The sequence below is a fragment of the Xyrauchen texanus genome, chromosome 33 (genome assembly GCF_025860055.1).
Source record: "Xyrauchen texanus isolate HMW12.3.18 chromosome 33, RBS_HiC_50CHRs, whole genome shotgun sequence".
In the NCBI taxonomy this organism is placed as follows: domain Eukaryota; kingdom Metazoa; phylum Chordata; class Actinopteri; order Cypriniformes; family Catostomidae; genus Xyrauchen; species Xyrauchen texanus.
Window position 1 is genome coordinate 19,023,106 of NC_068308.1, and position 27,547 is coordinate 19,050,652.

A 27,547-nucleotide genomic window follows, 5' to 3' on the forward strand; every position below is an offset into this window, starting at 1 on the left:
CCATGAAGAAGAACCCCACTCCTGCGGGTGATGAGGAAGTGCGGATGAGACCAGCTGCCAGAGAATCATTGACATACCTGTTCCTGGCCTCCCAAGATGAGCAAATACAGCCATCGCCAAGGAGGAGAGGTGCCAGTTAGCAGTTCAATGGCACAGTCATACAGGCGATGAGTCAAGTCAAGTAATTTTAATTTGTATAGTGCTTCTCACCGCACACATCGTTTCAAAGCAGCTTTACAGGAAATCATGCATTAACAAAAACAAAGAAATTTAAACTGTAATATCTATAATGTCTTACAGTGAACATTGTGTAGTTTAAATAAATAATACAATTATATTTTCTTTAGAACCTCTGTGAGCACGCTGAAGGCAACTGTGACAAGGAACACAAAACTATAGAAGATGTTGGTTAGTGGAGAAACCAGGCTCACTTTGTGGGCCAGTTCCCCCTAAACAATATTAATCTGAATATATGAATATAATGCCAATATTAGTTATTTGCGTGCAGTTCAAATCATGGTTTTAACATTTTAAAATTAAGCATTAATGTCCAGTGTTTTAAGTAAAGTAAAGAATTTTATGATCTTTAATATTAATGACTAAATCCATCCTGGAATTATCTGCAGAAGTTTACATAGATGCATTGTCCTTTGTTAGTTTACACATACAAGTGGTAGCGGTCTGATGAATAGTACCTAAAACATGCTAATGCAAGTCCACTAATGCCAACATAATTTTCCAGCCTATTCAAAAGAATGACATGATCTATCGCATCGAAGGCAGCATTAAGATTTAAAAGCATTAGAAGAGAAATGCAGCCGCGATCAGATGAAAAGAGCAAGTCATTTGTAACTCTGATAAGTCCAGTCTCTGTAATGTGATGGGGCCAAATCCTGACTGAAATTGTTCATATATTCCATTTCTCTGTAGAAATTAACATAACTGGGTGGACACTACTTTTTCTAGTATTTTCAGCATAAATTGTAGATTTTCTAGGAGCAAGCTGTGGCTTATAAGTAGTATGATAAAGGTCATTTAAAAATTTCTTTGGATATGTCCTAAGGAATATTAATAGTCAGAATTAAAAGAAGTTAATAATATTAAGAAGGTTCTGAGATTACAGGAAATACCTCTTTTAAGAGCTTAGTTGGTATTGGATCTAACTTACATTTTATTGCTTTTTATTTTTTGATAAGTTTTGTAAGCTCTTAAATTGCTCATGTTGTGTGTTGTTGATGTGACCTACGGTATGTGACGTCTCAAGGGAGCTAGCAGACGTTCGGATTAACCAGTTTGTCTATTTCCTGACCTGGGCCCCAGTTAGTCAAATAATATCATTATTAAGACTATGAGCCAAATTACTAGAGAGGAGAGTGGCACCATCCCTGGTGGGATGGAGTCCGTCTCTCTTTAGCAGGTCAGGTCTACCCCAAAAACTCTTCTAATTGTCTATAAATCCTATGCTACTGTCCAGACACCACTCAGACATACAGCCATTCAGTGACACTAATCTACTATAAACCTTGTCACCAATATGTAGGGAGGGGGCCTGAGCATATTACAGTGTCTGACATAATTTTTGCAAGTTCCCACACTTCTTTAACATTATCTCTAGTGATCTTCAACTGGTGAAGCTGGACATCATTAGTGCCAACATTAATAACAATTTTAGAAAATCTACATTTAGTATTAGCCAGCACTTGCTAAAATGTTATATGAATTCATGAAACGCATTTAACAATGTGTTTGGAGTATCTATTTCCATGTTCCTTACAATAGAATTACCAATTATTAGGTCTCTTTCAACATGATTCTCAGTAAGTGCATCACTGAGTAGGAAGAATCGATTGGAAACCCTAACAGGAGTGAGAGAGTGGTGTCGCTTTGCTGAGCGAGTATGCTGCCGAGACGTCACCTAAATGCTGATCTGGGGGCTCTAGAGCTGGAACCAAAGTTTTTATGTGTGTTGCTTGTTGTTCTAACCACATCCGAAACAGTATCTACCAGCTTCTCTTTCTCTCTAACCTCCACTAGTGTTTGGATGTGTGCCTCTAGCTCATTAACCTTCTCCGTCAGCCTGACTAATTCCTTATATTTATCACATGTGAGTCCCTCACTGCTGACGGAAGATGCTATAGTAAACATCGCGGAGGACCGCTACCCAGCTGGCCGAGGACCAAATGGTGGCGTGGTCAGGAACCTGATTTTTTTTCTCTCTCTCCCTCTCTCTCTCTGTCTCTCCAGCCTCCTTTTCCCCTCCCCTCCCCTCGTCCTACCCAGGTACCAAGGAGGTGGGGAAAACAAGCCAGCAACATGGCCGAAGGGACAGCTCCTCCCCTCCAGGAAGGGAGTCAGTCTGGAGCTTTCCCCGGCCTGAATTGGGTGGTCGGGGTATGTGACGACGAGGGCGTGGCCGGGCTGTGAGTGTGCATGTCTGTTGCATGATAATAAGAGGAGTCGGGAGTGCTGGAGAGAGACACACACAGAGCTGTGTGTGTGTCATCATGTTATTATGTTCCAGTTCAGTGTTTTAAGTTGTAATTAAAGTCATGTTGAGTGTCAATCCACTTCCTGCTCCCTCTTTTACTGACGAACAAGAGGCTTATCTGCCACAACACGTTCATATTTTATTTTCAGGGTTATATATGCTGGCAGGTATGTGCACAGACATTATGGGGGGCAGGGGCTCAAGTGGAAAAAAGGGCACTTCTCATAATATTTATGACATATATGCAAATTAGCGCATTTAAATTAGTTAACACCTAATTTGCATATCAATGTGGCAATTGTGATGACGTTATTAGACACAAATTTTACTGTATTCACCTGTAGTGTCTCCATTAATTACAGTATATTAGCCTGTATGGCCATGATATATAGCCTTAGCTAAACTTTAGCTAACTTATTACATTTGCTAGTAGCTTATGAGTCATGCAAGACACAAGTTAACTATATTTGTCTTTTGGCAAATAGCTTGTTTGCAGTCACGTGATTCTTATGACGCATGAAATTCAGATGGAGGGCAGGAAGTGAAAAGCAGAATGGTCCATACTGTACTAGTTTAGACGCTATTACGAGAGAAAGATATAAACAGAAAATCACAACATATATTGGATGTGATCCATATTTTGAATATTTTTCAACTGAATACTTGCCTGCCATTGAGGCAGTAGATATAAGAAACTACCTTGTCCTCCAGACATACTTCTACTCCAGAAAACAAATGAAAGCATACAAAACTATGGAGGCATACAACATTTTTGTTAGTGGTTGGGCCTCGGTACCAAGGTGCCAAGGAGCTCCACAACGACTGTCATTTGGTTTTCGCCCGGGTGAGTGGCATTTCTTTTTTGTCCTGTGGATTAACCTAGCAACAAACATTAAACACTACAGTACCTCTCGATGTTAGCATTACAGTTGTGTACTTCTCGTGATTAGGTTAACCACTCTCAAAGGTCCGACTCAAAAGAATTATTAATTTGCAAAATGGTTATCGCTAGTTCTTTTAAATAGCCACAGGAAACAATTCATGATTCATGTCATTCAGAGCGCTCATGGTACGCACATTGCATAAGGCTGTACAACTGCAGGTGCCACTGCATAGAGTTGCACCAACAAATCTAAATTTAAGGGTTAGATCAAGTAAAAGTAGTTAAATTAACAACAATGAATGAATTAATAACAATTGCAGGTTAACACTTTTACAGTGCAGTTTGAAAGTGAATAATTTAATAATGGCCATTTTAATAATATTAATGATAATGCAATGCAGTAGCCTATATGAGTCAAAAACACATTTCTGGACCTACTATTTGGTTTCAGCAAAGGGATCCTTGAGCCTTAATGATGGGTTTGTGGGGGTAAAAAAGGTTGGGAAACACTGGCCTAGACTGCTTGGTTCTGTATTCCTAATGGAGCTCAGAACCATCATTGAGATTTCTGAGATGCAGCATCTCTGTCCTTCTAGAATGATATATAAATCATGACAGGTTGTGAGACAGGTCATCACATGAGGGACTTGAGCAGAAAAATTATTCATAGCAGTCCTTTCACCCTGCTGTGGTGTTTCTACTGCAGTAATTAAGAGCTGATTGGCAGTTTTGGAATAAAATCTTTTTGTTACTGTCAGGATCTCTTTTGGTTCATTTGTGCTTCTAAATACTATTATGATGAAATTATGACAGGTGAGTGCTTTGCGAAAATGAAGCTCATACTGCTCATTTTAATGCCTTTAGAGCCAACAATTAGGTTTTCATAAAACCCATTCTCATTTTATGCTCATAATGAATGTTCAGAAGAGGATTTTCTCATCAGAGATAACTTGTGAATTTTGCGCAGCATACCCATTAAGAGAAGCTGGCTCATGTAAGATGTCTTTTAATAATCTCCCACTCTGCAGTACATTTGAGCAAGAAATATTTCCTTTATGCAATCAGGAGTAATTTACTGCTTATTCTGCAGGTTTATTGTGATGCCGGCAGTCTGTCGGTGGTCACTTTGACAAATTTAGTAAAACTGCGATAACTAGACCACCAAAGTCTTGATGAAACTCAACCGTTGCCACGGAAACAGAACTTGAGCCACCTGCTTACAAATCACTTTGTATGTTTCCACGGCAACTACTGTAGATAGGTGGAGAGGGGGTGGTTGGCGGCATGGAGGAGTGTGTGGGAGCGAGTGCTGTGTGCATTGTTTATGCCCTGGAATTCACTACAGTGTGATCATCTGAGATACACACAAAACAATCCTCAGTGGTTTTAACATGTCCAAACCGAGCTAAACAGTTCACGTTTAAGTGTAAATTAGATTTGTTGTGGGGGAGTGTTTATACTAAGCAAACTACTGTACGTTATGCATATTCATCAGCACTGCTCCAAACATGAGACAAACCCTTGCAACCCTCCTTAAAGCTACACTATGTAAAATGTTTTGTTTTGAGTGCAACAAAAATCTATCTTCCAAACCATGTCTTTACTTTACCCAAATACACTTTAATAAACCTATAATAATGATTTATATTTTAGAGCAGTCGGGACAGATTAAAAATTTAAAATGCATGCAAAATCGCCCGTGTGTCACGAACCCCGCTCCTCTGCTTCTCCCCGCATCGTCTAGCACACACACGCACACTCCCTCACTCCGCCCCCTCGAGCTTTTCACGCTCTTTTTGCTCGCTCGAGCCCTCACGCCCACTTTGCTCGTACTCGCTCACGTGCTCGTAGGCAATCTCCCTTCCTCGAGTTTCTCACGCGCTTCCAATCCCCCAGAACATTATGACCACCTGCACTCGCGTCATCTGCACTTCTGCACATTAGTTTCACCTGCACTCGTCTCATCACCTGTTCATTGTTTACACCTGCACTCGTCACTATATATATCACTACCCTTTCGTCTCACGGGGGTTGGTTATTGTATTTAGATTCCCGTGTCTTTGCCCCCCAATCTCGTCTAGTTTTGACCCCCCTGTGATTCGTTACCCCTTAGCTTGCCAGCTCTCTTGTTCCCCTAGCTCCCCTGTTTAGTCCTTCCCGCTACTCTATTCTGATTACCCCGGCTTTGACCCTCGCTTCCCTCGACCATTCTCATTGGATTTACCCTGTTATGTACTTTTGCCTGCTTTTTCCTCCGACATTGTGACTGTCTCGTCTTGTGTGTGTGTGTGGGTTACACCGTGCGTGTTCACATCATATCCATACACAGAGAAAATAAGCTGCGGCTACTGTAGCATGTGTATGGTATAGGAGTAGCATGAAGCTTAAAGTTTGCTGTCACAACAAACAAGAATAAATTACCATGGGTCCTTCAAAACAGCAAACCTTTGGGGAATCACCGGTTGTAAAAACAAAGAAACCCCCGAACAGAGCAGAGTCTACAAGCAAAAGGGAAAGCTACAGAGTCCGTAATAAAAACCCGAATCAACATCATCTTGGCTTTTCAGAGGTGGCGACAACTCTGAGATCTGAAAGGATTTAAAAGGCACCCAGAGATGGCTTTTATCTTACTCAAAAGGTAAGATGTTTTATTGATATGGTTTATGTAACGTCTGTGTGTAGTGAAATACAATAATTATACTGTAATTGGTGCAGAACCTTTCACTTGCTAGCACACGTGTATATTTTTCTTTATAACGGCAATAATTTATATAAATAAATCCTTGAGTTCTAGGCTTGCCAAGGACATGTGAGTCTTGAAATGATGTTGACCATTGTTTGGTAACAATGACAATCTATAAATTAGTTAATACCTTGGACTATTTGGCCAGAATATCCTGCAGTTATAAAAACTTTACTTTGACCTTATCAGACTAGCAATCGTTATATCCAATGTTAACGAATTTTGCCTAACTTTTGTAATGTAATTTATTTCAAAACATCAATGCTTCCAATACGTAAAAACAACAGCATAAGATATGGCACTTACCTGCCTAGATGACATTTTTTTTGGATATCCGTCTTTTCCTTTCTTTCGTTAAGTATTTGTCCATTTGCTCTGATAAGATGTCCTGTATCCATGTATCCATGTGTACGCCTATGCCTCAAACCACATTCATCCGCACAGAGGAGCAGAGCCGAAGCACAACTTGCGTCATTACCAAAACAATGTTATTATGCAAGACGCATGTAGTTTTATTTTTTTATCTGCTTAAGCCTAATTTAAAAGCAACTGTTAGGTTTTATGATATACAAATTGTTTCTTTTAGGTAGGGAAAAACAATAAGTGCGTGTTTTGTGGTATTTGGCAAGCTCCTGATTAAGCTTTTGGAAAAATGGAATTGAAAAATCAGTTAGCCCAAGCACAACTATTTTAATGATTTTAGTCTTGTTAATTAAAAGATTTTACCCAAACCACTGTATCTTGACTATGAGCATCTGTGAACCACAACAACCACCACAGAATGAAGCAGAGCCAAAAATAACCAGTATCCACTCCTATACTGGTCTAAAAAACATCACCTAAAATGCCACCACCTTGCCCATCTCCCTGCACCATTCCCTAAATGAGGGTGCCCCAGCCGACTTCCATCCCATGAGGATGATTTTCTGACCAATAATGACTCTGGCTAGGACCCAACTTTTTAAATATTTGTACTCAATAATAAGTCTCAACCCATCGCCCAGTATACAAAGTCTGGGGCTAAATAAATGTTTAGTGTTCAACACCTCACACATAAAGTTCTGAACCCCCAACCAGAATTCTTGGATATTTACACATCCCCAAAATACATGTATTGTGTCCCCATCTTCTGGTTGGCAACACCAGCAAGTCGGTGTCTTTAAGACCTAACCTATACAATCTAGAAGAGGTCCAGTAGATCAATGCAAAATCTTAAATTGCATCAGAAAGACCCTTGTATCTCTAGATGTAGACTTAATGCTTTTTAGGATCCTAGCCAACACTCCCTCCTCCAATACCAAGTTTAAATCTTTCTCCCATAATCTCTTGAGAGAAGACAAAGCTCCATCTCTCAGACTCTGAATTAACAGGGAGTAATACACAGATGCTTCATGACCTTTCCCAAAATACGTAATCACCATTTCCAGAGTATCTGCCACTTTAGGGGGGTGTACGCTACTCCCAAAAATATTACAGAGCAGGTGGCGCAGCAGTAAATATCTAATGAACAACTGGGATTTAGGAATCTTAAAATGTTGAACCAAAGGTTTGATAACCAAATTATCGAAATGAGTGTAGTAACCCCCCTCCCAATCCAGTCTGACCAACTGAAAGGGGACTATGTAATTTAGGGTTCAGCCACATGCTTGAGGCAAAATTTAAATAAATGTCCGAATGAAACACTCTGGACACTTTTGTCCAAACCGCATGCAAATGCGAGATAACGGGGTGTAACTTAACTTCTCTGGTTAGTTTGATCGAAAGCATTATATCAAATTATTTTATATAAGAGAGGGGTACATCTAGAGGGAGAGATTGTAGCAGGTAGTTTTAATAACATGAACTTTCCCAATTATAAATAAATGTAATGAAGCCCTCCTGCCCACATCTCTCAGAAAATTTTTAATTAAAGGGTCAAAATTAACTCTGACTAAATCACATAAATTTGCTGGGAGTAAAATACCCAAATACTTAATGCCCTGTTTGGGCCATTGAAAGATGCCCAGCTGAAAAGCCATTACTGGGCAGTATACAGTCAGAGCCAACACTTAAATCAACAATTAACTCTGTATACCAACATTTTTTAAAAGGAATTGATAATTCTGTGGATGCAAGGCATAGATCTAGTAGGGTCGGAGAGGAATAACAAAATTGAATCTGCGTAAAGTAAAAGTGTTTGCGCCACACCACCCTCCACCACTCCTGGAAAATTATCTTTCTTTCTTATTGCGCCTGCTAATGGTTCCAGGGCAAGACAGAACAATAGTTGTGAAAGAGTAACCTATCCAGAGTAAAATAATCTGAAATAAATCCATTTGTTTGTACCGCCGCTACAGGGTGTCTATAAAGTAACTTAATCCAACCAAGAAAAGTATTTCCGAACCTGCATATTTCCAAAATCTTAAAAAGATAATCCCATTCTATCATATCAAATGCCTTTTCGGCATCAAGTGAGATGGCAGCGACCGGAGTCTGATCATTCGCCACTGACCACATAATATTAACGAGACACCTAATGTTGTCAGAAGAGCTGTGGCCCCAAATAAAACCCACCTGATCTATATGTATAAGAGATGTCATAACTTTACTTAATCGGTTAGCCAGAAGTTTTGACAAAAATTTAGCATCTAGCTGGATCAGGGAAATTGGATGGTAACTTTTACACTCGCTTGGATCTTTGTCCTTTTTAAGAATCAGAATGATCTGGGCTTGTGTTTGAACTGATGGTTGAAGGAAGCTTTCCATTCTTTAATGATTCCGTATAAACTTCTAACAAAATGTGGAGCCAGTTCTGTAGCATCAGTTCAAAAAAAAAATTCAGCAGCAAAGCCATCTGGCCCCAGAGCCTTGCCTGTAGGCAGGGCCTTAATTACCATGTCAAGCTCCTCCAAGTTTATCTCAGAATCAAGAGAATTTCTTTGCTCAGCCGTCACTTTGGGGAGTTCTAATGGTTCCACAAAGTTTCTAATATCTTCATCAGAAGACGTGGAACTATAAAGATCAAGATAGAATTCTTTAAAAGCATTATTAATATCAATGGCTGAGGTAAATATTTCACCACCAGCAGATTTCAATGAGGGAATGGTTGAAAAAGACTCTCTCTGTTTTATATATCTATCCAAAAGTTTTCCTGCTTTGTCCTCCGACTCAAAGTATGACTGTCTTGCCCTGAATAGCCAAAACTCCACTTTCTTTGACAAAATAGTATTATATCGGTATTTTAATCGGGTCAATTCTCTGAGGCCATTAGATGACATTTGGCACTTCAGCTCTGCCTAGTCACTTTTAATATTCCCTTCCATCTCCACGAGTACTCGTGCTTTGGATTTTGATGAATGAGGCATACTTTATGATCCGACCCCTAAGAACCACCTTAAGTGCCTCCCAAGCCATGCCCACAAAGGATAGTAAGGACCAGTTGGTCTCCATATAAACATTGATTTCAGCCTTTAACATTTGTTGGAAATCAGGATTTTGCAAAAGGGATACATTAAAGCACCAACTATATGATTTATTTTTCTCCATATGTGGCAACACCTCTAAACTCACCAAGGTGTGATCTGAGACTAAGATGATTCCAATTGAACAATCAACAACATATTAAATGAAGGATTTAGATGTAAAAAAAATAAATTAAAAAAATCTATTCTAAGAATAAATCTTATGGACTGATGAATACAATTTATAGTCCCTACCAGATGTGTTCAAATGTCACCAAATATCTGTAAGATTTTTACACATCCTGTGAATCGTCAATGTTGCTCAAGGGGGCTTCCACACTTTTGCTTCACTATGATCAAGGACTGAGTCCATATAAAGATTAAAGTATCCTCCCAATATTATATCATGAAGATGAATTTCAGCTAAAACACTCATGATTCCTAACTTATCATTAATCTGTTTGAGAAATTTGAATTGTAGATGTTTATTTATCAATATAATGACTCACCAACCAACACAAAAAGAATAGAAATGGCGCCCAGCTTCCTCAGAAAGCCAAGAGTAAGTACAGCGAGTCAATCCACTCACATGAGAAACACCAAATGGCTTACTCACTCCAATGTTTTTATGAAGGACAGTGCTTGCTTGGGGCATAAAAATACTTTACGGACATTCTTAGTATTTATACTCAGTTCGGCCAGGAACATCAGTGCAAAAGCGATCTTCCGTTGATGTAAATGTTTCTTGCATTCCTTGAATCGATCACGTTTCTCTCTTGTCGAATTCACAATCCTATACTGATTTCTAACATGGGGAGGAATACTAATAATCACACTAAAATTAATGTTATAATGCTTCTCATTATGATAGAACAGCAAGTTCACAAACAGTGCACAAATCTGCTGAGAACAGGATAACCCCACTCCAAATCCAGGGCCAATAAAGCTCCATCCCACTGAGACATGCTGATTATCTGAGAAAACAAAAGAATAGCATGCATCAACCAAACTGCTAAGAGACTCAGGTGCACACACACAAATGCAAGTGCACGTACCATAAACACTCATCAGCATGATATCATCCTTTTCATGCAAGCCAGGCAGGATCCTATCTCAGTGTAAACTCTGGAAAGATCCAAATATGGAACTTGAATATAAAAGAACACAAAACGGCAGCAGATCATTTCAACTATACTGGTACTGGTTCTGGGGGAAAGGGCTGAATCACAGGGCATGGGGTAAGTAAGCGAACATTATTAATAACAAATATCACTCCCTCCAGGAAATAAACGACACCATGGTTCTGGTTACTGATGGATTTATTGCACTTGTCATCCCTTTCTCCATCATCACATTCACCATCAATTAAATCCACCGTCAAACTACAGTTTGACAATGTAAAAGATAAACACGTTCACATACACTTTAAAGAGGTCAATTTAAATACACTTGGGGAATACAAACGTAATACACATACCTCGCTGGCTGCATATAACCAAGAGGGAATGAGTTCACTTGAAAATACCCGGTTCAAAAAACTAAAATGAAAAACATCTTCTTTATTTCTACGCTCAAACACAAGTAACTCATGTATGGTCCAAACACGGAGAATAACTTCTCACCAAAAGTGTATTTTTCCTGTTGCACCTTAAAAAAAGTGTCCGTGTGCAACGCAAAATGTACTTAAGTTCCTAGTTAACATCAACACTCAATATTCATGAATAGATTAAACAAATATAACTTAACATGTTAAATAACAGAAATAATATGAATGGCAGTTATAACAAAATACAAAGTAAACTGATCAAAAAGAAAACAAACTAACAGGAAACCAACTGGCTGACCAAACTGCAGTGCTCGAACAAGAGAAGGAACCAGCTACAAACATACAAAAAACAAGATAGGAATACATATTGATACAAAAAAAGGAAATAGGGAACAGGTGAAACGTTTTCGCTTTATTCAGCCAGCCCCTTTTCCGAGCTCCTATCTTCCACATATTGTCATCTAACTTCCAGTTTCTACTGAAGCTACTAAGAAGAGTCGGATTATGTATGGGAGCACAGAAATTATTTTTCCCCAAGAGTTGATGGTGTGAGTCAACACCACCCCTTTACTATGTGTAAATGCTGGTGAGGTGTTTTGCTAGCACTATAAATGTTAATTTTTCTGACACACACAGAGGTAAATTGGACCTGAAAGATCACATTCAGACATGACACAATGCACTTCTTCATGACACAAGCGTTTAATTGTTATATGTGTAATTCTGATAAATGTTTATGTTTCTACTTATTAATAATTTGTGTTAAAATGTGTAGTTGACATGAAATTTAAGAAAGTGACAGCTTGTATTATTACACATGCCAGTTCATGAAAATGTAAGTAAATTACAATTGTACTAAAATTAATTTGTTACCCTAAATTTTTAAGAGGCTTGAATGAAATTGTTGTAATCTGAATCTAAAATAATACATACACTTTCACATGTATATGTCTGTATATAAATATACATCGATGAGCCAAAACATTATGACAACCTGCTTATGCTGTTGGTTAAAGCAAAACAGATCCAACCCACCGAGGCATGGACTCTACAGGACCCCTGAGAATGTCCTGTGGTATCTAGCACCAAGACATTAGTAGCAGATCCTTCAAGTCCTGTAAGTTGCAAGGTGGATATGCTGTGGATCGGACTTGTTGGTCCAGCACCATAGATACTCAATCTGATTGAGATCTGGGGAATTTGGAGGCTGGGGCAACACCTTGAACTCTTCATCATGTTCAGTGTGCAGTGTGGCTGGGTACATTATCTTGCTGAAAGAGGCCACTGCCATCAGGGAATACCATTGCCATTAAGGGGTACCACGGTAGACCTTTTGTTGGTTCGGACCAGACAGGACAGCCTTCTTTGCCCTGTGCATCAATGAGCATTGGGCGGCCAACACCCTGTCACCATTTTGTGGTTTGTCCACAGGTCTTTACTCCTGCCCATTTCTCCTGAATTCAACATGTTGACTGTGAGAACTGATTGTTCGCTTACCATCTAATCTGCCCAGAATTTGACATGTGACCTTGTTAGGTGTGAGATTGTGAGTGGTCACAATCTTTTGGCTCATCAGTGAAGTTGCACCTCTACCCCCTTCCAGGTTTAACACTCAAAAAATCTGTTCACCTTAACTATAAAGCAATGGTGAATGCCATGAGAAGATGGTCAGAGGTGTACAGCGTGAAGGTAAGATCTTGTGTATTTATGTATATGTATTAAGTACTCTTGTTTTAAAATCTCCCCACGTTGCTTCAAGTTGTTATGACATCCTAGAAACCTAGAAATATTTTCAAGATGGCTGCACGCAAGTTTCTCTGGCGCATAAGTTCAATACACAATCATGGGCTAACAAGGGGATGTGGCCAGGGAGCAAACCAGTGTGAAGAGCACAAGGAACACAGTACAACAACAAACCATGTGCTCAGACAGAGACAGATCCAACCAAATCAAATCAAATCAAATGTATTTTTATAGCACATTTAAAAACAACCATGGTTGACCAAAGTGCTGTACAGTGGTATCACAGACAAGACAGTATAATAAAAGTAAAGCATAAGTAGCAGGGCAAATAGACAGAAGTCCACGTTCCCCGGATCTGAGTGATCTGGTAGGGGTATTTATGTGTAGGAAATAATCTTTCAACCAGGTTTTTAGGTTCCTGCAGACAAGCTAAGAGAGGGTCAAGAGCTTGTTTGTCATTATGTTTTATAGGTACATAGATCTGTGTGTCGTCAGCATAACAATTAAATGACACCCCATATTTGTTAAAAATAGCACCCATAGGAAGCATATATAAAGAAAATGGGGTAGGAGTGAGGATTAAGCCCTGCGGAACACCACAGGTAAGCTGTGCCACAGAGGAGGTGTGCTGACCCACTGCAACAGAGAAGCTTCTATCTGATAGATATGACCGGAACAAGTCCAGAGCCATACCTAAATCAATACACCAAACAAAAACACAAAAACAACAGGGATGTTAGGGCAGAATCCTGACAGATACACATACATTTACACATCTGGGACAAAATACAGGCACAATAAAACATCTAGTTTACTGTTGTAAGGGTATGAGATGGAGGGAACAAGACGTTGTGTCAAGTAAAGCGACACTAGGAGACTTTCTTGAAGGCTTCGGTTACCACTTAACTTGAGAAAAGGCCAATGAGAATTTGGAAGGCAGAATTTGCATGTCCCTCCTCCGGACATACGGGTATAAAGGGAGAGAATCGTGCATATGTTCATTCAGATTTTGCACTGAGGAGCCGAGAATTCCCCGTCTGTCACTCACTTCGATGTTGTGTCGAGTGAAGCGACACTAGGGTTCCCTATTCAATCACGCCATGCGCTGAACCATGTACGTGTGCTGCTGACACAGGTGCGGGCAGGCAGTTGTGTGCCAAAGCAACAGGATGTGTCAGACTGCAAGTACCATGCCAGCTGTGCCTTTTCTCTCTATGTTTCTTGCATAGAGTTAAAGCGTTCTTTTCCAACTCCTATTCTTTCAGGGGGACCCCGTGGAGACCACCACCTGCCCAGGCTGGGGGAGGTAAAGAGTGGCGAAATACATCACATGGGGTTTCAGTCCACATGTGGAAATGGTGCAGTAGTATATCCTACCTGCTGCAAGGGAGGAGTTGCTACAAACATGGTGACTGGGGGGCAGTGGGGACTGCCAAGGGAGATGCGGGTCCGCCAGTAGGGGGACTGTACCGCGTAAAATACACACAGGGGGATTAATCCACAAAGGCCCATCCTGTGGAGCACCTTTTATAGTGCAATTTTAGTAGCTGTAGTGAGTCTGGTTGGGGAATTCCTCCGCTGAATTTGCGGACCAGAGGTCTAGGGAGGAAGAACATCCAGGGAGTGCAAATCTAGTGGACTCTCCTGGGGAAAAGAGTGCACGTGATCACCTCAGTGGAGAGGAAAGGTTCTATGTGCAAGCGGAACACCCGGTCAGATGTTCCGCATTCCCGAGTTCTACGTGCTCGGACCTGAGATAACACGGGACGAGACCGACTCAACCCTGAAACCAAGTAAAATCTCATAAAATTATTGGGTGTTGCCCAGCCCGCTGCTCTGCAAATGTCTGCTAGGGAGGTGCCGTTGGCCAGTGCCCATGAGGATGCCACACTTCTCGTCGAGTGTGCTTGAACCTGCAAGGGGGCGGGCACGGCCTGGGTGTGATAGGCCTCTGTTTGGAGACAGCGTTCCTTTTCCACTGTCCACCAAAGCAGAAAAACAGCTGGTCAGAACATCTAAAGCTCTGAGTGTGGTCCACCTGGTCCCTGAAGGGGGTCATAGGAACCTTGGTCACGTAGCCCGGTCAAGGTGTTAGGCCGACATGGGTGTCTGCCGGACCGAACTCCAAGCAAGTGTCACTGACAGAGAACGCTTGCAGGTCCCCAACCCTCTAGATAGAAGCGAGCGCGATCAGGAGGGCCATCTTCAAGGAGAGTACTTTGATCTCGACTGATTCTGGTGGCTTTAAGGGGGTCTCTGAAGGCCTGAAAGGACCACGGAGAGATCCCATGAGGGGAACAGGCATGGCCACAGCCTCTCCTGCAGAAATGAGAGCACTGACACGACTGCGCACCTCTGCGGGTCTTCATATCGGGAAGAACACCAAGCGCCACTTCAGGGCGTAAAGTTGCCTGGGAGGGAGCTCTGGCTTGGTTGATCATGTCTATGACAGCAGGTGGTAGGCCACTTAGATCTTTCACATCCCTTCCAAGGGCCAGACATGGAGGTTCCAGAGTTCTGGGCACGGATGCCAGAAGGTGCCCCGTCCCTGAGAAAGAAGGTCCTTCCTCAGGGGAATTTTCCAGGGAGGGGCTGTGGCGAGGAGCGCGAGATCCGAGAACCAAGTCCATGTGGGCCAATAGGGGGCTACCCACTTGTTCCACGTCCTCCCTGACCTTGCACAGCACCCGTGCAAGTAGGCTCACTGGGGGAAATGTGTATTTTTACAGCCCCCGGGGCCAGCTGTGTGCCAGCGTGTCTGTCCCGAAGGGAGCCTCCACTAGGGAGTACCAGAGTGGGCAGTGGGAGGTCTCTTGGGAAGTGAACAAGTCTACCTGATACAACACAGCAACTCTGTCCAGGAGCCGGTGGCTGCGTGCCTGTTGCACACGGCGCCCCAAACCTGTTTGGAGGCATCTGTGGTGAACAGAACGCATCTGGACACCTGCTGTAGGGGGACTCCTGTCCGCAGAAAACAGAGGTCTGTCCAGTGGTTGAAAGTCTGGTGGTAGCCGGGGGTGATGAACACTGTATGTGCCGTGGCGCCATGCCATCTTGGGATTCAAGTCTGAAGCCAGTGCTGAAGCGGTCTCATATGCATCAACCCCAGTGGCACGACCACCGCAAAGGATGCCAAATGCCCCAGGAGCCTCTGTAATTGTTTTAGAAGAACCACTGTGCCTGGCTTTATTAAGGTGAGGCATTTCAGCACCGACTGTGTGCACTCGAGTCTAACTCCATGCCGAGAAAAGAGATGCTCTGAAGCAGGGCAAACGTACTTTATTCCCAGTTGACCTGAAGCCCTAGACGGCTGAGGTGCCTGAGTACCTGGTCCCTGCGGGCGCACAGTGACTCTCGAGAGTGGGCTAGGATGAGCCAGTCATCGAGGTAATTGAGTATGCGGATGCCCACTTCCCTTAGCGGGGCAAGGGCTGCCTCTGCGACCTTCGTGAAGATGCGAGGGGTTAGGGAATGCCGAAGGGGAGGACCTTGTACTGATATGCCTGGCTGTCAAACATGAACTGTAGGAAGAGTTGGTGTTGAGGCAAGATAGAGACGAGGAAGTACATGTCCTTCAGGTCTACCGCTGCAAACTAATATTGATGCCGGACACAAGTTAGAATGTGTCTTTGTGTGAGCATTTTGAACGGAAGTTTGTTTAAGGCCCGGCTGAAAACTCGCAAGTCCAAGATCGGTCGTAAGCCACCGCCTTTCTTGGGTACAATGAAGTAAGGGCCGTAGAAACCCTTCTTCATCTCGGCTAGAGGGATAGGCTCTATCGCGTCTTTGAGTAAAAGGGTCAAGATCTCAGCATATAGGGTGTTGGCATCTTAGGCGTGCACTGAGGTAAAGTGGATGCCGCTGAAAGGGTGCGGGGGCCTGGCCAACTGAATTGCATAGCCGAGTCAGATGGTCCTGGCCAGCCAGCGAGACGGGTTGGGAAGTGAGAGCCACGCGTCCAAGCTCCGTGCGAGGGGCACTAAGGGGATGATCATTTTGATGTACCTGGTGAGGCTTCACAGCGGGGCGGAGCAGGTAGTGTGGTGCTGGGAGGCAAATACTCATCCCGAGGCTTTGGTGCTGAGAGACGGCTCGAAGCACTAACCTTGCTCCGCACACCCGGCAGGGAGTGGGCTAGTGACTGAGGAGGAGGTCCCGTGTAGGCATCCTCTGGACTCGTCAGAACCGGCCAGCCGGGGGGCAGCAGTCATGGGTCCAGAAGTGAGGGGTCCACATCCGGGTGCCGGGACTGCCGGAGTGTGGCACCGGATTGCCATGAGAACGGCATTTGCGGGCCAGATGACCCAGGAAATCACTCTTTTATTGAGAATGTGGGTACCGCAGCCCGAAGGAGGTGCGGCAAAAGAAATAATGTCAAACAAGGATTTGCCTCCCGGCCCTCCACTGGGGGACGGAGTGGTCTGCTTACCAGCTCCGGAGCGAACATCTTGTTCCCTGGGTTGTCTGTCTCAGGAATGATTGGGAGCCTTCCGGGTCCTCGAGGACGTAGGGATAGGTTGAGGCGGAGCTGCCAGGCGTTTGGAAGCCGCAGGGGGTGCCCTCGGCGAGCAGACAGAGCACGGCCCATGCTGGAGCGGCAGCGGGGCATGATGTGGGAAATGGCCTCCGTCTATTTCTTCACCACCGAGAACAGCTGGGCGAATAGGCCGAGCTGGGAGCCGGGGTGTTGAGAAAGCTGGCTTTGTCTACCTTCCGATCTCGTACCTGTGAGCGGTACCTGGACCTGAGGAACCAATCGTCTAGCCGTGAGGGATGCGGGGAGGACGGGGGTTCCAGTCCAACCCATGCTGATGGCGGCCCGGGCAATCCCCAACTGCCATCCCCAAATCGCCTCCATCGCCAGCCGGGTCGTCCTCAATCCCGTGGGAAGAAGGATCGATGCGGGGGGCGGCTGGAGTAGCCTTCCTCTTTAAGAAGGAAAGCCGCGACTGCAACGTTGCCATGGTTAAGTTCTCGCATTGAGAACATGAACCATCCACAAACACCGCCTCAGTGTGATCGCGGCCCAGACACACGAGGCAGCGTCTATGACCGTCAAGAGCAGAGAGAAATAAAGATGCATCCTGCAAAGGATGTTAGAAGCCAGCTGTGTGTTGCCGTTTTATAGAAATAAACTATTTTAGAAATACTCTCTTTTAGAAGCGCTGCACCCAGGGGCAAAGCTGCAATGCCGTGCTGAGAAGGAGAAAGCCGCTGATATGTGCCGTAGATCCTACAGCAGACACTCTACAGAGGTGAGTGGGACAGTATTGATCTCAGCTCACTGATCGCACAACCGCTCGGCTCCGAAGAAGAAATCTGAATGAAGAGATGCACAATTCCCTCCTTTTATACCCGTATGTCCGGGGGAGGGACATGCAAATTCTGTCTGCCAAATTCTCACTGGCCTTTTCTCAAGTTCAGAGGTAACCGGGGCCTTCAAGAAAGTCCCCTAGTGTCGCTTCACTCGACACAACGTCTAAGTGAGTGACAGACGGGGTATAGCCAAACAAACAGCAACACTTCAATAGAGTTCAGCTTTTTTGTTTATTCCTAGAGTTCATAACGGCCGCAGGAAATGTTCTTACAGAACAGTGTCTTCAAATCCAAAAGTTTCCCTGTGGGCAATAAAAGCTTTTATAATTACGTTCAGTACACAGCAGACCTATTTAGGCCTACTTGATAAATAGTCATTTGTTATACAAGTCATTGAGTATAATAAAGTTGCCAAACAGCATCAAGCTCAAAAGACTTCAAATAAAATTACAGTGCAATAACGAATAAAGTGCCACTCAAAGAGCTTTCTCCATAGACTGTAAAGTCTTTTTTTTTAAGAGTTTAAACTTGCTCATATCTCCTCAGCCAGCAATTTCTTGCATCAAATGTTTACAGTTTTCTCCTCCCACAAAATATGTATTGCTCTATGTTTTGCTGAAGGCAGCAGGAGTTATCTTGTTATGAATGCAGACGGAGGCAGACAAGGAGTTTGGATCTAAGTGCAGGTTTAATTAAAACAACGGTGGAAATAAACAGACAAGAACAAATGAAACTACCACAATGGGCAAAATGAAAACAAAACACGAAAACACAGGAACTGGGAACACAGGAAGACAGGCATGGAAGCGAACATCAACATTCAACAAACTACAAGGTAAGGGAGGAACAGGCAGGGTTTAAATACACAGACACATGAGGATACAAACAAGAGTCAGGTGTGTGCAATGACAGAGTGGAACATGGTGACGGTGACACGGAAAACGCGGGGCAGACAACCAGGGATCGTAACATGGTGACGGTGATACGGAAAACACGGAACAGACAACCAGGGATCGTGACATATCTAAGCACTCGACTCTTTCAAACCACTGAAAGATTCATCAGTTTTCTAATGTCTAGCCACAACAAACAACTCACCCGCCACTTACAGATAATCCTTATTTGTGCAAAGTAATGTCTTAGTACCTTAAATTCAGAACTCAAAACTTTCTCCTCACTGCAAAAAGAGCATTTGCTGAAACAAAGCTGCCAAAATGACTCATTCTCTACTTCCTCCACATTGTGATGTCACATTTCGGTAGACATTTGCATCTGACTGCCTCCACAACAACCACTGCTTTACTTTTCATCACTTCAGGACCCGCCCAGTAGCGGTGAGCAGTGAGATGGAAAAAGGAGAGCAGGTCTGTTAAGAGCAGAGAGCCAATCATAACAGTGGTTGTTTACTGTCAAGTCTTACATGAGAAGTAGCATCAAAACCAAACTGACAGAGGGTCAGAATGAAGGTGGAAAATTATTATGTTTTACAAATATACGTAAAAAACAAAAAAACTAAAAGTTTTTATGTGCTCATTTATTTTAATTGTTTTTTGTACCTTAAGGAATTTATTTAAATAATGAAACAAAACAGGCATCCCAGTTCCTCGGACGGTCAAATGTATAAGACATGACATGACCCCTTTAAGAAACACAAAGCACTTAACACACATCCAGAATGATATTATAACTGAAATATGAGACTTTTTTTATTGGGAATTTAGACACAATTCTCACATCAAAACTCAACACATGACTATATTAAAGGGGCATTCAATAATTTTTACCTCATTAAAAAAAGTTTAACTTCTAAAGACATGAATTGTAATTTTGCAGTACATGTAGGAAATCATTATCACTCACGTTAAAATGAAGACTCCAGTCATATCAGTAACCTTATAAAGCTGTTTTATTCCGCATGGAGAGGGTCCGCACATGGGGGTTGCCATGTTAGAATCAGATGACCAGCCGAATATTACTCACTTAATCTCAGAAACCATCCTGTTATTTGAAACTTTCACTCATTGATTAAATTAATCATGGCTGACTGTGAATACTATATTTCAACAATGGTATCTGAAACTGAAAACTATTGATTTTAAATGATGCTGCATCCAAGCCGCTAGGTGTCAGTGTAAGTCCAAAATGACACAAAGACAAAAGTTACTGAGTGCAACTTTAAGCTAAAAAAACAGGTCACATTTCCAAAATCAAGTGCAAAACAATATTAAGGGGAGATGCACATGGCATTAAATACTGTATGTATACCGTATACAGGAGCTGCTTCTTGTTGTGTAAATGTTCCTCTAATTTCATACTAATTTTCACACTGCATGCATAAGCCAACCTGGCCATACTGGTTGTGCCCTTGTGTCGGGCCCTTAGCCAGCATTAACAGATGGTTGACTGGGTGACAAAGCTGCTGGAACCACATTCAATGAGACATGAATGTGATCATATTCATTTGCTCAGGGCCCTGTAAGGCACACAAGCTGTTTAGAAGATAGAATTCTGAGTATAACAAGCTTTCTGTATTTGTAAGTGAATGGCATGTTTAAGTACTCACAGAACAAATTAAATGTAGCACAAGAAACTATGGAATTGGTTAGATTGCCATTTTGTCTGCACAAAAACACACACCTGGTATTTGTCTCACTTCACAGTATGGCATGTATGCAGAGTGGAGATGCACAGGTGTTGTCACATACAGTTGGGCTCTCAACGCCAATCAGATCTGATCAAGGGTGAAGATTCTCCATAAAACTTCATGAGAGCACACTCAATTACACGCTTCCGGAGATCTGAAGAACAGCTGGAGCAAATCTCTCTCATCTTGCCATTCCCAGAAAAATTAACCATGAAAATGCTCCAAAGTTGCAGCTTCCCTATGTTTAGAAATGCCATTCAATCAGAGTGACTGCTTCAAAGCAAATATCATCTAATTGGTCAACGCTTTGCATGAATCTGGCACTGTAAGAGGAGCTACTTAGAAGACAATGTTTATATACATAGGCCTACAACATAACTGAAGAGATATACATGCAGATTTTAAAGCCTTTCAAAGTCCATTTTACAATGATGAAATTCAATAGAGCATTTTTCAGTGTGCAGGTTATGCAGCTTCATATGATGTATCAATAGCCTGGAAGGTTTCAGAGAATGAATATAACTCTCGATCAGCATAAATACAGTGTGCTTATTATGTTTTGAAGCTGAAACAAAATGCATTTGTAGATAAACCGATCTGACCTAATTATACACAAAGCCATATCACGTACTTGCACACATGCTTGTGGCGCATTGTTTCATAGTACTTCAGTGCTTGATGCAGTCCTGTAAGAAACTGTCTATAAATATATTAGTCAGTACAGTATATGCACACTTTTGTATCTATATATTTTAATATTCACCTACAATCTCAGAAAAAAGTTAACATTTAAGGTTCTGAGGTGGTACATGGTGGTATTATGTTTGGGTACATATTTACACCCTTAAAGGTACTTTCAACCCTGCCCCTTACCCCCAAAGGAACAAAACATAGTATACATGTAGACATTTAAAGGTACACAATAGGTCCTTAGAATAAAATTATATACTCAAAATTAGTTAAAATGTTTAAGTAGAGGTACAAAAAGGTCCCCTTCAAGGTACCACCCAGTGACGGTCCTTGTACCCTAAACTGTACTTTTTTATTTTCTGAGAGTGTTAAATTAATAGAGTGGAAATTAGGTTAAAAAATCTGTTAAAACTGTGGTTCTGAGGTGCTTTTAAAACATTGCTCTGTTCGTTTTGTTTGAGCATCCTGACCAGCGTGACACATCAACATCAGCTCAACCAATGGGGGGCGGGACCATCTGAATATTTGACAGCAGACGAGGGTTGTATTTCGCCACCAAAATGTAATTACAAAAATAAACAATGCTATCAAAACACCTTTCTCAAAAAGCCCCTCCTCTGCTTTTGTTCAAAGAAATAGTCCTGCCCCCAATTTATGCCATTTGTCGAGTAATAATGTTGGGGCAGGTCAAAGCGGGCTGCTCAAAACAAACAGGAATTAAGAGCAGAGTTTACAGATTTTGAGAAAATGTACCTATGAATGGCTTACTTATAGTCTCTGCGTGTTAACCTGTGATAGAAGAAAGTATTTTAATTCTAAAAAAGTTACATCGGCTTCAGCTTTAAATATACTTCAGCATTCATGAAAATACAGGCATTTTACATGTAACCTTAACATATCTTTACTCATTATTCATGAAAGGAGTATGATAATTCCAATATATGTAGTGTATTTCTGTGATTGCTAGACAGTCACTACTGTCATTTAATTGTCACTTTCAAACTTTTTTTTTCCTTTCATAGTGGAGGATCCTTGATAAGTGATTTTTCCTTCAGGCATTGTTAGTTCAGGCACTTTATAGTAATTGCCTGAGAAACGTACAAACTCTGTGAGGGTTTTTTGTGCTCACAATCCTCGTCTTCTACATGGAGTTTAATTGAACGTATGATATACTCCTCAGAGAGTTGTCTGTCTGGTTCTACAAGATGTGAAAGTTCACACGCTTGCTTTAATCTCACATTGCAATGCTGAGTGTGTATTTATATGGCGGACATGTCTGTGTTGCCAAGCAGAAGGTATCTTCACATTGACCAGAAAAAGTAAAAAAAAAAAAAAAAAAGCAAAAAGTCAGCAAACTTCAAAAAGTTATTTTCACCTATTTCAAATTGCATTTCTAAATTATTAATTTCTTATTAATATTTAAGTGAAAAAGTGATATGCACACTTTACCTGCCTGGATTTACAGACATGCATCTTGTTTTGTTTTTAAATCATCATTCCATTTTCAAAAGATTACAATCATATCAGCAAGCTATTTGGAAGATGCAAATTTGTAAAATCAGACTCAGATTGTTCAGTTTTCAATTGTAATATCCAGTTCATCCAGCACACTATAACTAGGTACAATATATTGATTAGAATATAATTTTGATCCGAGGAATCCAAAAAATCAGAAGGGTGCTCTTTATCTGATACTATAAATACGTTTTTAGAGAGCAGTGAAGCAGCCAGTCACTGAAAAATATAAACGTTCATAAGTAAATAACAGGTTATTGGTTTAATGTATTGATACCAAGAAACCGAGCCCCTTCTTTGGGACCTAAAATATAAAGTATACAAAATATAAATGCAAATACATTATATATATATATATATAAAGAAAGCACCACAGATGGCTGCTTCGGTGTGGAGCTCTCTAGCGTTTTTGTTACTTTTGTTTGTTTGTCATGATTTTTATCACTCTTACCTGATCAGTTTCACCAGGGACGAACTGCTGAATATTCGGCAGAGCATACCTGATAATTTATTGCTAGTGTTGGAGGCACAGTGGTGCTCTTCAAGCAATCCAAAAGACGCACGCGAGGAAAGCGAGCCAACGCGTTGTGAAGCTTCGTCAACGCGGCTTTAGGACTCCATTGCTGAGTATTCATCTGCCGAATGTTCACTCCCTCATCAACAAAACGGACAAACTGCTTCTGCTCTTTCAAACAAATAAGAAGTGCTCTGTGTTTCATGGAAATCTGGCTGAGTGAAGCTGTCCCAGACAGAAAGTTACATCTGTTGGGCTTTCAGCTGTTCAGTGTGGATCGTATTGCAGATTTATCTTGGAAAACGAGAGGCAGTGGAACAGGCTTTTATATCAACAAAAGTTGGTCATCAACGAAAGTTGGTGTACAGATGTAACAGCGTTGAAGGAGATGTGCCGTCCTAATTTAGAAGTGCTCTTCATCAACTGTAAGCCTTTCTACTAGACCTGAAGACATCACTGGACCCCAGCTGGACCCCCCTCAGTTTGTTTACCGAGCAAACAGTTCTGTGGATGATGCTGTCAATAAGGGACTGCATTATATCCTGCTACACCTCGACAGACTTGGGACTTACGCAAGGATCCTATTTGTGGACTTAAGTTTAGCCTTCAGAACCATCATGCCTGATCTTCTCTCAACTAATGGTACCAGTCGATGGATCACCAGCTTTCTGACAGCAGCTAGTGAGACTGGGGAAACTCACATCTGGGACCCTCACTATTTGCATTGGTGCTCCTCAGGGACACGGACTCTCTCCATTGCTCTTCTCCCTGTAAACAAATAACTGCTCTGCAAAAGATAGTGGACTACAGGAGAAAACCATTTGCACCCCCCTGGAAATACTGGAAAACAATGTTAAACATTTCATAAGAATTAAAGGCTTTTATTGGCAAAAACACTCAATATATGCAAAGAGTCAATATTTATGGTGTTGACCCTTGTTCTTCATAACCTCTGCAATTCACTCTGGCATGCTGGATATCAGCTTCTGGGCCAAATCCTGACTGATGGCGATCCATTCTTGACTTATTAGTGCTCAGATTTGTGCTCACAATTTGAGGGCTTCTGTTTGTCCACTCACCTTTTGAGGATTAACCACAGGTTCTTTATGGGATTAGGGATCCGGGGAGATCCGGGGAGTTGCCTGGCCACGGATCCAATATTTCAATGTAATGATCTCCGAGCCACTTCATTATCACTCTTGCCTTGTGATATTATGCTCCATCATGCTGGAAAATGCACGGACTATCACCAAATTGCTCCTGAATCGTTGGGAGAAGTTGCTCTTGCAGAACGTTTTGATACCAATCTTTATTCATGGCAGTGTTTTTGGGCAGAATTGTGTGAGAACCCACTCCCTTGGATGAAAAGCACATGGATGTCTCAGGATGCTTTACTGTTGGCATGACACAGGACTATTGGTAGCGTTCACCTTTTCTTCTCCAGACTATTTTCCAGATGTCCCAAACAGTTGGAAGGGGGCTTCATCAAAGCGCCATCTTTGAGAGAAGTGGCGTCTTTGCTGCCATTCTTGACAACAGGCCATTGCTCAAAAGTCTTCGCCTCACTGTGCGTGCAGATGCTCTCACACCAACCTGCTGCCAATATTGAGCAAGCTATGCACTGGTGGTGACACGATTCCGTAGCTGACTCCTCAGGAGGAGACGTCCTGGTGCTTGCTGGACAATCTGGGACGTCCGGAAGCCCTTTTCACTGCAGTTGAACCTCTCCCCTTGAAGATCTTGATGATCTGGCAAATGGTTCTTTCAGAAGCAATATTCTTTGCAGCAATTTCCTTTCATGTGAGACCATTTTGATGCAAACCATTGCTAACAAGAACACAATGAGTGGAAGCACTTCTTCCCTCCTTTTATAGCAGTCTTCTCTTATAATCCAATCAGAATGATAGAGTGATTTCACTTGACTAGTACTCATTCACACTTTCCCATGTGCTGCTGATACGATTAGTGAAATTATGTTGGCTGTCTAAAAAAAACGGGCATCTCGACTCTTTTAGTATTGGCACTTTAAAGCCAAATTTTTTTGAAAGTGTTCACAAATGTAATACTTTAAACATCGCATTACCCGCTAAGAATACACGCCGATGCAGGTGAAAACACTGGAGACTGAAAATAGAAAATAGGCGAATCGTGGAACAGTTCCACGTTCAGGAAAAAGGTGGATAGGGACTGTGGGAGGTGCTACAAACTGTTATTGGTCAAAAACCTAAAAAGCACAATGCTTTGAGAAAGAGAGAAATCCACAGCCACCCCTTGTAAACAAACTTTAGCTGCTATCATGCTACTCAGAGGATTGAGCTAATTTTACAGTTTACAATGTGTGTCATTTCATCGGGACACGCTTTGGTTTTCATCACATCTGTACACATCTGTACACATCTGTATGTTTGCATTGTGTGACTACAGAAAATAATGTGATCCCCGTCTGTCACTCACTTCGACGTTGTGTCAAAGTGCTCCACAGTTTAGGGCTCCTACGTGGACATTCCGCCTGTGTGTATTTTCCACGGTACGGTCTCCTTACGAGTGGACCCGCATCTTCCTTGGGCAGTTCCCGCTGACCCCCGGTCACCGTGTCTGTAGCAACTCCTCCCTCCGAAGAGGCAGGATCTACCACCGCGCCACTTCCCACATGTGACCTAAAAGCCCATGTGGTGTATTTCGCCACTTTTACCTCCCCATCTCTGGATGGGTGTGGTCTCCGCATGGTCTTTTCCCCCTGAAAGAATAGGGAACTGGGTAAGACCCCTTCCCATGATGCGAGTAAGGGCCCCAGCCATTTTGCTCTATGCGAGAAACATAGAGAGAAAAGAGGCCCAGCTAGGCTCGGCCCGTTTCCCTGTTTAGGGTAACTATAATAGTTCCGAAGACTTTATGGGTTATTGGGGAAGGGTACGTGCAGTCTGATACAGCTGGTCGTTTTGGCACATCAAGTACCTGCCCGCTCCTGTTTCAGCAGTACACGTCCAGTTCAACACAACGTCGAAGTGAGCAACGGACGGGGAACGTCTAGGTTACGGATGTATCTATCAGGGAACGATACGTTGTGTCCTCCCGGCCACATCACTGAGCCAAGCCACTGCTGTGGCTGGACCAATTCCGGCTCCTCAGAAAAATCCTGAATGAAACAAACGCATTTCCCCGCCTTTATACCAGTATGTCCGGGGGCGGAACATGCAAATTCTGTCCGCCAACTTCTCATTGGCCTTTTTTCATAGATATTCGACGCTCAAGAGAGACCACTAGTGTCGCTTCTTCGACACAACGTCTCGTTCCCTCCATCAGGGAACTAAGGTTACATCCGTAACCTAGACGATTTCTGGGCTTATACTTCGTTTTTTTTTCCTGGGATGATGGATATAAATAAATAGATGTTTATCGAGAGTGGGTTGTTGAACTCGATTATACACTAAACCATCATGAAATTTAGTTTACATGAGGGAAGTATATTGTGCCTGTTACTGCATGATAACTTGCATCAAGACGTCTTGATGAAGTTCAGTACAGTAATTTATGATGAATCATAAAAGCCTTTATTGTAAAAGATTGTTTTGATAAATATGTTCATAGTGCATTTCCAACATGTTGTTCGCTGAGTTCAGTGTGTGCTGCTTAGATAAAGAGAGCCCCTGCCACCTCGTCTCTCCTCTCAGGACAGCACGGCACCACTGAACACACCAAACTGTAACCTGAAGATACAGGCTTCATCCAAAAATTGGAAAATGCTGCCTTTGGAGGCTGTATACGTACAAGTTGTATATGGACCAGCTATATATACCGAGACCAGTTTTCCACAAACGCTGTCGGTTAAACCCATAACTGATTGGGCAGCTGCCTTACGTTTTTGGATGCAGCCAAAGTTTGTATAAAACAGCCCTAAACAAAAGTTTAGCTCTTTCTTTTTGATAAGGTAATTGAATTTGGTATTTAATGTTAATATGTGAAGCAGCCATCTGTGTTTTTGGAGTTCATTTATAATGCAAACAATCTTTAAGTAATTGTGAATA

The 27,547-nt window shown here is 42.2% G+C and overlaps 1 long non-coding RNA gene across 1 annotated transcript in view; it reads left to right on the forward strand.

The window, feature by feature from the left end:
• Positions 1 to 5,862: 5,862 nt before the first annotated feature.
• Positions 5,863 to 27,547, forward strand: part of LOC127627187 (uncharacterized) — an 87,104-nt gene continuing 65,419 nt past the window's right edge. The window contains exons 1-2 of the long non-coding RNA XR_007968529.1: positions 5,863 to 6,009; positions 12,704 to 12,789. This is a non-coding gene — a long non-coding RNA (uncharacterized LOC127627187). The remainder of the gene's footprint in view (positions 6,010 to 12,703; positions 12,790 to 27,547) is intronic.